Source organism: Protopterus annectens, chromosome 12.part0, assembly GCF_019279795.1.
Source record: "Protopterus annectens isolate FY-2018-M chromosome 12.part0, PAN1.0, whole genome shotgun sequence".
Taxonomy (NCBI): Eukaryota; Metazoa; Chordata; order Ceratodontiformes; family Protopteridae; genus Protopterus; species Protopterus annectens.
The window spans coordinates 1,386,129,201-1,386,142,601 of NC_056746.1; the positions used below are offsets into that span (position 1 = coordinate 1,386,129,201).

Sequence of the window (13,401 nt, forward strand, 5' to 3'; positions counted from 1 at the left end):
GTTAAAACAAAAATAAAAATACCATTTTAACAAGAGAAGATCACATAAACGCATGCAGGGCTTTGGGGTCAGTATGACAGTATTTCTTAAGCTGCTTTTAGCACAGATATCATTAGACACAAGCATTTGATGAGATGCATGTTTTAAAGTATATGTATTTAGTAGGTGGATAACATGTGCAGTTATTAGGCAGAATATATATATATTCATTAAGCTGAGTGTGTACTTATATTTTTATATATATTTTTGTTTATATCTATGCATATACGTAGTTACTAAATGGGGAACATGAGCATATGTATTTATTCATTGACTTTTTATGTATTTTATTTACATCTATCCACGTCTTTGTTTTTATATTATGTGGTTTTTAAACAGAATTTTTTTACTTTAGCAATTAACCAAGGGCAAAATGTAACCATAGTAATTAATTGATTGCTGAGTACTGAATTAACTTTGAGTGGAAGGATTGGTAGTTCTTGTAATAAATTAAAGTATTTAAAGGACCACTACGGGCAAATGTTGAAAAAACATATTTTTTATCTAGTCATGAATTTCTGCACCTCTCAAAGCTGTGTGCCACAAAATAAGTATTCATTCCTAATTTTATTTTTTTTATCCTAGTTTGCCCTCATGGGGGGCAGACATCCTGATGAGAGATCTGTCTCAAAATGCAGTATGACAGCCCTGATTGTGAGAAAAAGTAGCCCTACCATTTGTTGTCAGATAAGACTTCCATTCACTTAACATGGAAAACTTGGAAAAAACTGCCAAGTTTGAGTCTGCAGATCATGTGTCTCTGACTGGTTTGCACGGAGTTTTACAAATGTTGTTGCTAGTAATATACTACACCTTCTCTGAAAAAATCTTGCAAAAGTGTTAACAAATTACTGAGATAAAAAGAATGTTTACAAAGAACAGTTTTGTTAGTTGCAGTTCCTGACCAAGTTTCTCCGCCCATCTGCCCTCCTTCAGTGAGCCAGAATCTCATATTTCCAACTTGGCTATGTTCAAATTTGCATGACAATAGTCAAACAAATCACAGCCTTGTGTTCCACTAAACCTCTTCCTTCATACATGTTCATCGTGCATACAGCTGCAGTCATAACAGATGGGTTCTCCTGCCGTCAGGCGGGTCCTCGGTCGGCCGAATTCCAAAGTCTAGGTCCGGCGTCGGTTGTCGTCGCTTCTTCCCTGACGTCAGTGCGACAGGGGTATAAAAGAACCAGCCGACGCCATTTTCTTCAGTCTTTCTTGCCGCGTGGTGCCCGAAGCAGAAGCAGTTCGCAAGTGCCGGTCGGCCAGCTCCTGAAATTACGAAAATTTTGCAACCGAAGTCTTCTTGAAAGCTAAGTACCCCTTTGGGGAAATTTTTCTTGCCTCAGACCGATGTCAGACAAAGTTAATTGTATTTCATGTGGGAAGCAAATACCGCATAAGGATCTTCATTCCCTCTGCATTCCTTGCTTAGGCCCAGACCACGACGTCTCGGTCTGTCGTTTTTGTGCTACATTCAACAAACGCACCATTAAGCGTCGGGCGGAGTTCGCCCAGCACTATTTTGGCAAAAAATTTAACTATATTATGTCGTCGGATACTCCGACTCCAGTTTTGTCTAAAAAACGCAAAGATAAGGACAGACACACGAGGTCCGCGGCCTCTGCCGACACCACGCCAAAGCCGACTACAGGTGGTCCGGTTCTCAGTGAGGCGCCTACGCAGCCCCTGCCTATCGACGACACTTCATTGGCGGTGTCTTCTGTGCCCGAGGTCGCAGGCTCCTCGGCCTACACCCCGACTACAGATACCGAAGCCACTCTTGGTGGTGAATCTGAAAATCTAGACAGGTCTGCCTCCTCTCAAGGTGACTTCAGACCTTCCTCTTCTTTTTCCATCAAGGCTTTCACTAAGTCTAAAGCAGCCATGCATTCTAAGAGACAAGCTACACAGGGCCCTTCTCCAGGCCCCATGCCTAAAAAAACAGATGCTTAAAATGGCTGAGGATTTAATTACTCTTATCAGGGGTTCTCAACCCCCCTGGACAAAAGGCCCAGAGTGGAGGAAGAATCCCCCTCCTCTGACCAGGCCTCCCATTATTTCAGAGCACTCTGATGAACAGGAACATTCTTACTCCCCTTTTGAAGATTCTGATGCAGACGAGTCCATTCCCTCTGTCTCCCCCCCAGAGGATACTCATTTGGGGAAACCTTGCATACCTTAAGGGAACACTTCCACTGGGAAGGCCAAGAGTACTCAGATTCCAAGAAAAGGCTTAGGGATTTTCTCTTGCTACCTCAGCACAGGCCTCTGGCTATACCTCCTGTCTTAGACATACTAGATGATGTGTACTCGGAGGCCTGCCTTAACCCGGATTCCTTACCTCCAGCCCCAGTCAAGCCTGACAGGTACTACCGGGTTCCTGACTCACACCAATTTTTATACAAAAGCCATGTGGCTGACCCAGAAACTATCTCACAGGGCCCCAAGGGAATTAAGGCCTCCACTGCTAAAAATCCATTACCTTCCGAGAGATATTCCTGACCCTTAGAAAGGTGGGGATAAAAGGTGTACACCTCGGCCACCTTAACCATGAGGGCATTAAACTGCCAGTTCCATATGCTAAAGTACCAACAGTTTCTGTTATCACAGTTGAGAAGTAAAATGTCACAACCTGAACAACCAGACTTGAAGGAGTTGCAGGATTTGATGCATAGTGCAGAACAAGTGGGTAAACATACCTTGCAATGTGGTTTTGATGCTCTAGAGGCCTCATGTAGAGCTGCTGTTACAGGATCAGTCATACGTAGACATGCCTGGCTCAAGGAGCAAACCTTACCAGATCATGTCAAAGCTAAATTACTAGATGCCCCTCTACAAAAGGATGTATTATTTGGTGTTAAAGCTGAGGAGGTATTAAAGAAAATGGAGGAAAAGGCTAAATCAATGCAAACAGTGAAAGATTTTCTACAGGTACAACCTCCATGTTTCAGTAGAAATTGGCCTTTCAAGAATTGGTCCTTTCCAGCCACGGACAGACCCCAAAGAGGTAGATACAGGCGCCCGAGGGGCAGAGGGCAATCTCAAGGATCGTTTAGAGGCAGACAATGGCAAGCTCCTACCCAAAGAGGTGGTGAGGATAGTTCGCAGCCATTCAGAAAGCAAGCCCAATGACTTTCCCCTTTGCATGCCAAGCAAGGCTCAAATGGCAGCACCCTTAGGCGGAAAACTGGCATTATTTTCAAAAAATTGGCATATTGTCACAAAAGACAAATGGATCCTGGACATTATAAACAGAGGCTACAGATTCCATTTTCACACCCTTCCAAAAATGAGAGGCATGCCAAACCTGCCACACACAATCAAAGGGCAGAGGCACAAAGACAAATTTCAGATCTCATGGACATGAAAGCTATTCAAGAGGTACCTACTCACGAACAAGGTCAAGGTTTTTATTCCATACTATTCCTGGTACCAAGGAAGGGAAAAGATTGGAGACCTATTTTGGACCTCTCCATCCTAAACACATTTTTACTCGTACCAAAATTCAAGATGCTCACATTACAGCAGCTTCTTCCCATGCTGGGCAAGGAGTCTTGGCTGGTAACATTGGACCTCAAGGAGGCATACACCTGCATGTCCCAATCAGACAAAATTGCAGAAGATACCTCAGATTTCTTGCAGGTTCAATCCATTATCAATTCTCTGCATTGCCCTTTGGCTTATCTACTGCGCCCAGAGTATTCACGAAATGCCTGGCGTCAGTAATTGCCTACTAAAGACTTCAAGGGATACAAATTTACCAATATTTGGACGACTGCCTGATCCAAGCGGACAGCAAGCACATACTTCTGAAACATCTGGCTTTTGTAATAATGTTGTTGAATTCTCTGGGATACAGTCAACAAAAAGAAATCAAGGCTAATACCCTCTCAGAAAATAATTTTCCTGGGTGCCAACTTGGACACAAACACCCAGATGGCCTACCTCATGCCAGAGAAGCAGGGGCAACTAACTCGATACTTCAGAACACTAGCAAATTTCACCAGGCTGACTGCAAGGAAAATCCTGCAGGCTCTGGGATTCATGGCATCTTGCATCCTACTAATCCCATGTGCAAAGCTGCATATGAGGAAACTTCAATGGTACCTGAAAAACCTATGGTCTCAACACAGCCACAGTCTGGAAACAATAATACCACTAATTCCATGTCTTCCAAAGGAATTTCTGTGGTGGGCTCAAGCATGCCAAACAAACACAGGTCTCCCATTCTGCAAGCCTCAAGCAAATCAAGTCATCACAACAGACTCCTCGGACTACGCCTGGGGGGTGCACATGACAGATCGGTGCATTCAGGGCAAATGGTCCCAAAAAGAAAAGCACCTTCACATCAATCAAAAGGAAATGCTAGCAGTAATAAATGCTATTATAGCTTTCAAAGACCTTCTGCATCCAGGTCAACTATTGATAAGGACAGACAACACTACAGTAAATGTGGTACATAAACAGGGAGGAACCCATTCATACCCCCTATGCAGGCTGGCCATGTCACTTTGGAACATGGCTCTGGATTTACAGATCGAACTTCAAGCACAGTACTTGCCAGGCAAGGAAAACACGCTGGCAGACAACCTAAGCTGAAATATGACAGATCCACACGAATGGAAGTTGCATCCTCAAGTTTTTACGGAGATAATTCAAGCATGGGGAAGGCCAGACATAGATCTCTTTGCCTCCCACAAAAATCACCAATTGACAAAATTCTGCTCAAGGACTTTTCATCCAAAGGCCTGGAGAGTGGACGCTCTCTCTTTCAGTTGGACAACAATGACAGTTTATGCCTTTCCACCTCTTCCTCTGCTGCCCAAAGTTCTATTAAAAACCAGAGCAGACAGACCAAAGATGATTCTCATTGCTCCAGACTGGCCAAGACAGCACTGGTACCCACTCCTGAGGAGCCTGACGCATTCCCCTCCATGGACCCTACCTCTAATGCCTCCTCTTCCGACTCGGCACAGCTTCAAAGCTCTTCACAGTCAGCTGAAAACACTCAATCTGGCCGCATGGAAGATTGCTTAACATCACAACAGACCCTACTCTCCAAGGAGGTGCAGGATGTCATTTTGGAGGCCAGAAGGCCGTCTACTAGAAAAGCTTACTTTGCAAAATGGAAACTGTTTTGTGCCTGGAATGAGAAAAAGGGCCAGAATCCTGGAAAACTGAATTTACCTCAAATATTACAGTATCTAGCTGAGCTGCTAAGCAGTGGACTTTCATTCTCCTCCATCAAAATCCATGCCTCAGCCATTTCTGCAGAATACAACACTGATCCACCTTTATTCTCTCACCCCCTCTTAAGACAGTTCCTCAGAGGGGCTAAGAATATAAAACCCCCAAGGAAACAACCAATACCTGCTTGGGACCTCAATTTCATTCTAGAAAAGCTGACCTTGCCTCCTTTTTGCCAGCTGCCTCAACAGATTTGCAATATTTGTCCTGGAAAACAGCTTTCCTTCTGGCTATCACCTCAGCTCGTAGGGTATCGGAACTACAAGCCCTCATGGCTGTGCAGCCTTTTATCATCTTCCATCAGGACAGAGTTTCCTTACGAACCAACCCGTCCTTTGTGCCAAAGGTGGTATCCAGGGTAGCTTTGAATCAGGCTATACACTTACCTACCTTTTACCCTAATCCTCAAGACAAAGGGGAGAGACTACTACATTCCTTGGACATCCACAGACAGCTGCGTTATTATTTGGACAGAACAAAGCCTTTCAGAAAATCAGAACAGCTGTTTGTGTCCTATGCTATAGGAGCTCAAGGGAAGTCAATTTCCAAACAGACAATTTCTAAATGGATAGCCCACTGCATACGCTTTTGTTACTCTTTTCATGGTAAAACTGTACCTGCAGGCATCAGATCTCACTCCACAAGGGCCACAGCTACCTCTGCAGCTTTCCTCAGAGGAGTTCCTACCAAAGATATTTTGGAAGCAGCCACTTGGAGTTCTGTGCATACCTTCTCCAAGCACTACCACCTACCATTATACTCCAAAACTAGAGCAGGCTTTGCCACTGCAGTCTTGCAGGGCATCCTGGCTCCTCCTAGTTCCACCTAGTGCCTACCACCCCTTTCTTAGCTTTGGGATTCTACCCATCTGTTATGACTGCCGCTGTATGCACGATGAACATAGTACAGTTTTGTACCTACCATAAATGTAGATGTTAGAGTGCTAATACAGCTGCAGTCCAGGTTTCCCTCTCGGGACAGGCCTTTTGGCTAATACCTCCTCATACAACCTGATTGGGGTATTCATTTATGGTGTATTTGCTTGCAACTACTGTATTTTGATTATATGGCATTGCTTTATTACACAAATTTATGTATTGCCTTCCTTCTGGGGGCACCTGACATCTGGGGCAAGAAAAACTGAAGAAAATGGCGTCGGCTGGTTCTTTTATACCCCTGTCGCACTGACGTCAGGGAAGAAGCGATGACAACCGACGCCGGACCTAGACTTTGGAATTCGGCCGACCGAGGACCCGCCTGACGGCAGGAGAACCCATCTGTTATGACTGCAGCTGTATTAGCACTCGAACATCTACATTTATGGTAGGTACAAAACTGTACTTTTCTTCACTCCTTACTTTTGACTAGCACTTTCTCAGGCTTTTGGGGCTAAAAAAAAAAAAAAAAAACACATGCACAAATATCATTCCATAGTTTTGGCCAATATTATCAGTTTCTTAAAATGTGCAGAGTAATATATTTAATTTGGATTGCTTTCTGGCTGTTCATATAGTTATTTTTGCATAGTAATTCTGTTGTGGCATAACCTGAACCATTTTATGTAATGCCAAGCTGAAAAATGAAATGGTTTTGTTTCTTCTCAACAACCCCCGCCCAAGCCTCTTATGTGACCTACTAATTTCTGTTATGATTGCTTTATGGAGCTTGTCTTAGTTGTACACTTGCAAGCATATCTGTCATTCACTCGGCAACAGACTCTTGTAGAAAGCTTCCAAATCAGAAGCTGTTCAGAATAGCAGTACTACTAATTTAGTAAGCTCACAAAATAAGATTACATGAATTGCTATCCCCTCTATGAAGCAGAGCGTTTTAGTGCAATAAATGTCATTTGTTCATAAGACTGCAACACCTTATTTGAAAATCATTATGGATTGTACTGCGTGTAAGCCAAAAGTACAATGTATATATAAATCTACAGGACACAGGAATTTTTTGTTGAACTCTCTCTAAACACATTCCATGTCTTGTGCTGTTTTAACCAACTACCTTATCCCTAAGCTTTATTGTATTTTTAAACTTATTCATACTTTCCGTATTTTCTACTACGTGTTCTTTGTATAACATAGACCTTTTCTCCCCGGGTCTCCTCTGAAAATGGGTCACCAGCTCAGTCGGGCACTCTCGGTAAAAAAAAAAATATATATATATATATATATAAATTTTAAATAAACAGACTTCCCAAACATACATGTGTAGAACGAAGATTTATATGGAAATATAGATATGGAGCTCACATAATATATGTGTATGTACACACTTATGCACACACACCAACACCTTGTCAGCTAGTAAGCTTCTGAATACTTTGTTGCATTCAAAGGGACTTCATTGTCAAATGTAATGGAACTGTTTTCTTTCTTAAGTGTTTATGTATTAAATTCACTCTCCCTGTATCATTTGCCCCTCCTCTCTCATAAGCCCTTCCCCACCCTCTTCTTTACACCCGATTTCTTTTTCCCCAGTGACTTGTACATCTTGTATATATGCAAATGTCAGTTTATAGTATTGCACTCACTACGTATACTAGAGTACTACTAACACATACATGTATAACTTTTCAACAAATGGTCTACATTTTTACTTTGACTGACTATGCCGTATAGAAATCAATCTGTTGTGACCACTGAAAACGAGCCCTGGTTTAAAAAAAAAAAAGTAAAATAAATAAAATGAATCTGTTGGGTGATCAGAAACCAAATGAATCTGTTGGGTGGACAGAAACCAAATGATTACGTGCAGTGTACTGGCTGTGACTCATTTTTCATAAATGCACTATTATCAAGACATGAGAAAGATGCCGTGGAGTAAGCAAGTGCATATCCAAAGGCACAGCTAAAGTACAGAAAGAAAGTACCCTGTGAAGGTGACAAATATTAAGGAACAAACATCAGCTCTCGGGATTCAAATGGAAATGAATGCCTGTGAAGGTTTGTGTCTTTCGGCTTTTCCCGGTTAGGGGTCGCCACAGCGGAACTCCGGTCCGCTAATGATTGGCAGTTGATTTTTATATACCGGCTTGCCAGGCCTGACGCACAACCTTCAACGAAGGTACGCCCATTCACGCATGTCTCCACACAGAAGACGCTCTAGCTGAGAATCGAACCGGACAGCGTCTTACTGTGAGGCGACAATGCTACCGCAGCACCACCACCGCAGGTAAGGTATTTGATGTAAATAAGATTACAAGAGAACACCATTTCTTCTGAAGTGCAGGGTTGACATCTCCTTATTTTAGCAGGAAACAACATTCAAATGTCTCTGAATGACTTCAGAAATCATAACGTGAGGGTAGTTGAATAACAATGACTGAGTGTTTTCAATAGGTAAGGAGAGGCATTGTTAGGAAATGTCAGAGATTCCATCTGAAAGGCAGCTGCAGACAGTGGGACTCCTATGTAAGTGAGTGTGCTTGATTTTTGAGAGCGACAATGGAAGAACAGGTTTAACAAAAGGTAATGGGTTGGCAGTTATCTCACATGTAGCCATGACCCCCCCCCCCCTACAGGTGTCTTATTTGTGCTATCTGATGACTTCTGATACATATTAACTTAAATGAAATAAATAGTATTCTCATGCTAGGTCTTATGGAAGAGAAAACATGTATTTTGTTCAGGTTCTGATTTAAAATACAAATACGTCATTATTCCACCTGAGAAATTTGTGGATATATACTTATACCATCATTCAGCATATGAACATGTCATATACATTAAACAGCTGTATCTTTAAAAGTCATGCACACACACACGTCATATGGACACACTCTTATACCTTTTGTACCACTGCTCTCTCTGTCCCGACTACTAACTTACCCTACCCTCCCTTCCTCAACAGATACTCCCCTGAGGTTCCATTCATAGCTTTTTCACATATATTCCTACTATCTCCTCTATCACACCCTACCCTTTTCTACTCGTATTATCTTGCGCCTTCACCAGTATAATGTGTTACTATATTTCATGACCTCTAGGATATACGTAATCATTACGATAATCATGTATTATGTAAATAATGCTGCATCTTCCTCTTATCAGGCTTTCCATATCATTTGTGTGTGAACATTGACTTTGTTGAGTTTTTATTATGACAAACTAATGTGTTTTTCAAATTCTGTGCTTGAATGTTATGACTTTATTAGGTCTGTCAAGTTTTTCATTCCATTAACCATATGTATCTGGAGTTTTTCTCCCTGGGCATACACTGAAAATGTGTACCACAGGGCCCAGACAGACTTTTCCACTAATCAAATGTCAATTAAATAAAGTTTCAAACACACAAACACAGTCCGTGCTGGCTGATGAATTGTCATACAGCAAAGAAAAAGAATGCACAGCTTTCATAACATATCAAATGCGTATTGCCTCAAATGCCCTATCACTATACTTGGTCCCCTGCAGAATGTTGATGGGTGAGCTATGTCTGTCATACCAATACATCCCTGGATGCTGCTCTGATGAACCAGTTTAATGTTTACAAAGAAGCAGTACTTAGAACTACCAGATCTAGACACATACTTTGCTTGGAACACTAACTGGATATGTTGGAGGGACAGGTACGTCTCTCAGAGAATACCCTATTCAGTGAAACAGGCCTCCCATCCACGTGAATCAGAGTTTTTCCTTAATCCTATGCAAGCATAATGTGGACCTGTGGATGTTCCAGTCAGACTTTCCCGGTAAACAAATGTAAAATAAAAAATAAAATGTGGAGGTAGTTGTAGGCGTAGTTTTACATCTGTATGGAAGGCACTGTGTTATAAACTCGCGTCTCTACCATCTTTATCTCTGCAGGAAAAAAGTCTTTAGCCATTGGTGCTGCTATACTGGTGGAGAGATTAGTACTGAGGAGAAACCAGACTTCTCAGATTGTGTCTGTAATGGCACAGCTACCAAGCTGGACCCCCCCCCCCACCCACCCACCCACACACACAATGTATAAGACTAGGAATTAAATGATAGATCATATCCCATGTGAGGACCAGTTCCAGCATGTGTCAACAGCTAAATGCCTTATAGGGAACAATACATGAATTCTGGCATGGCTGTTAGAGGCACTCCACTGGCTGGTCCCAGACATCTGACCTGCTGTAGAACAATGGCCCATACCATTAACCAACTAGGTGAGTTGTTGCCTTCTGTGCTGGCCTGGCAGCAAATTATGCAGGTTTGCTCCCTCCCTTATGTATCATTTCTTATTTATTGTTTGTTGTTAGACCATCCCCATTTGATACCCTCTGTGTACCTGTGACCAAACACTGTTTTCCCCACATTAGGGTTAGGGTTAGGTCTTCTCAGCAACAGCCTCATGAAAAAAGCTTCCAAATCAGATACTTTTCAAAATAGCAGTACTGCTAATTTAGACATCATCTTTCAGCTGTTCCCGTTAGGGGTCGCCAGAGCAGATCACATGTTTCCATTTCTTCCTGTCCTCTGCATCTTGCTCTGTCACACCAACCACCTGCATGTCCTCTCTCACCACATCCATAAACCTTATCTTAGGCCTTCCTCTTTTCCTATTTACCTGGTAGCTTCATCCTTAGCATCTTTTTCCCAATGTACTCAGCATCCCTCCTCAGCACATGTCCAAACCAATGTAATCGTGCCTCTCTGGCTTTGTCTCCAAACCTTCCAACCTGGGCTGACCCTCTAATATACTTATTCCTAATCCTGTCCATCCTCGTCATACCCAGTGCAAATCTTAACATCTTTAATTCTGCCACATCCAGCTCAAACTCCTGCCTTTTTGTCAATGCCACTGTCTCCAACCCATATAACATAGCTGGTCTCACTACCCTCTTGTAGACCTTCCCTTTCACTCTTACAGGTACTCGTCTGTCACAAACCACTCCTGACACACTTCTCCACCCACTCCATCCTGCCTGTACTCTCTTCTTGACCTCTCTTCCACACTCACCGTTACTCTGAACTATTGACCCCACGTATTTAAACTCATCCACCTTCGCCACCTCTACTCCTTGCATCCTCACCATTCCTCTATCCTCCCTCTCATTCACACACATATTCTGTCTTAGTCCTGCTTGCCTTCATTCCTCTTCTCTCTAGAGCATATCTCCATCTCTCCAGGGTCTCTCCACCTGTTCCCTACTCTCACTACAGATCACAATGTCATCTGCAAACATCATAGTCCACGGGGACTCCTGTCTGATCTCGTCTGTCAACCTGTCCATCACCATTGCAAATAAGAAAGGGCTCAGAGCTGATCCTTGATGCAACCCCACCTCCACCTTAAACGCATCCGTCACTCCCACCGCAGACCTAACCGCTGTCACACTACCCTCGTACATATCCTGTACCACTCTTACATACTTTTCTGACACTCCCGACTTCCTCATACAATACCACAACTCCTCTCTAGGCACCCTGTCATATGCTTTCTCTAAGTCTACAAAAACACAATGCAACTCCTTCCGACGTTCTATGTACTTGTCCATCAACACTCTCAGAGCAAAGGTCGCATCTGTAGTGCTCTTTCCTGGCATGAAACCATACTGCTTATCACTAATCATCATGCCCCTTCTTAACCTTGTTTCCACTACTCTTTCCCATAACTTCATGCTGTTACTGATCAATTTAATCCCTCTGTAGTTACTACAGCTCTGCACATCACCCTTATTCTTAAAAATCGGTACCAAAGCACTTTTTCTCCATTCCTCAGGCATCCTCTCACTTTCCAAGATTTCATCAAACAATCTGGTTAAAAACTCCACTGCCATTTCACCTAAACACCTCCATGCTTCCACAAGTATGTCATCTGGGCCAACAGCCTTTCCATTCTTCATTCTCTTCATAGCTATCCTTACTTCCTCCTTGCTAATCAATTGTACTTCATGATTCACTATCCCTACATCATCCAGCCTTCTCTCCCTATCATTCTCTTCATTCATCAACCCCTCCAGCCTTCTCTCCCTATCATTCTCTTCATTCATCAACCCCTCAAAGTACTCTTTCCATCTCCTCAACACACTCTCCTCGCTTGTGAGTATGTTTCCCTCATTATCCTTTATCACCTTTACCTGCTGCACATCTTTCCTAGCTCGGTCCCTCTGTCTAGCCAATCGGTACAGGACCTTTTTTCCCTCAGTGTCCAACCTTTCATACAACTCTTCATATGCCTTATTCTTAGCCTTCGCCACCTCTCTCTTTGCCATGCACCTCATCTCCTTATACTCCTGTCTACTTTCTTCATCTCTCTGACAATCCCACTTCTTCTTTGCCAACCTCTTTCTCTGTATACTCTCCTGTACTTCCTCATTCCACTACCATGTCTCCTTGTCGTCCTTCCTCTGTCCAGATATGATACCAAGCACCTTTCTAGCCGTCTCCCTTACTAGCTCTGCTGTAGTTAACCAGCTGTTTGGTAACTCTTCACTGCCACCCAGTGCCTGTAAGCTCACAAAATAAGACTCCATGAATTGGCATCCCTTTTAAACAGCGTCAAGTGTGATAAATGTCATTATTTGTTCATGAGAATTCAACACCTTATTTGAAAATCATTATGTATTGTACTATGTTTACTACTGACAACAAATCTGTCTCATTCGAAGTAACCATCACACCTGACCCCCTTCTAGCAGCAACTAAACTAAAAATCTTCTCCGAAGCAGATTATAACCTCTTATGGGATGGTATAAATAGCTTCACTGCACCTCCTCCCTCAAATAGAACTGGCAACTATGCCGAGCTCCTACACCAATGCTTTACACAAACACCTGTATAACTGCATCAACTTGGCCGTACCTGATAGGACCTACACAAGCTCCTCAAGGAAAAAAAAAACCTGCCTGGTGGACAACTGCCATTAACAGGCATTACAATAAGAGGTGGAAATTGCTGTCTAAGAGTAAGAGGGACCGAGCTCTAAACTGGAAACACTCCCTCCTCGGCTTAAACATGCAAATAAGACTTCTTGTGAAGGCTTCCAAATCAAACTACAAATCCAAGTTTGCTTCCTCAACAAAGGACAACCACAAGGCATTCTATAGTTCTATCCATAACCTAAAAGGAAAGGCCCAGATTTGTGCCAAACTGTTAGCTAACGATACCACATATACTGAGCCTGTGGACATAGCTAACC

The 13,401-nt window shown here is 42.8% G+C and overlaps 1 protein-coding gene across 1 annotated transcript in view; it reads left to right on the top strand.

Moving 5' to 3' along the window:
* The window catches only part of CSNK2A1 (casein kinase 2 alpha 1), a 1,738,971-nt gene that overhangs the window by 1,428,593 nt on the left and 296,977 nt on the right, over window positions 1-13,401 (top strand). The window lies entirely within an intron of this gene.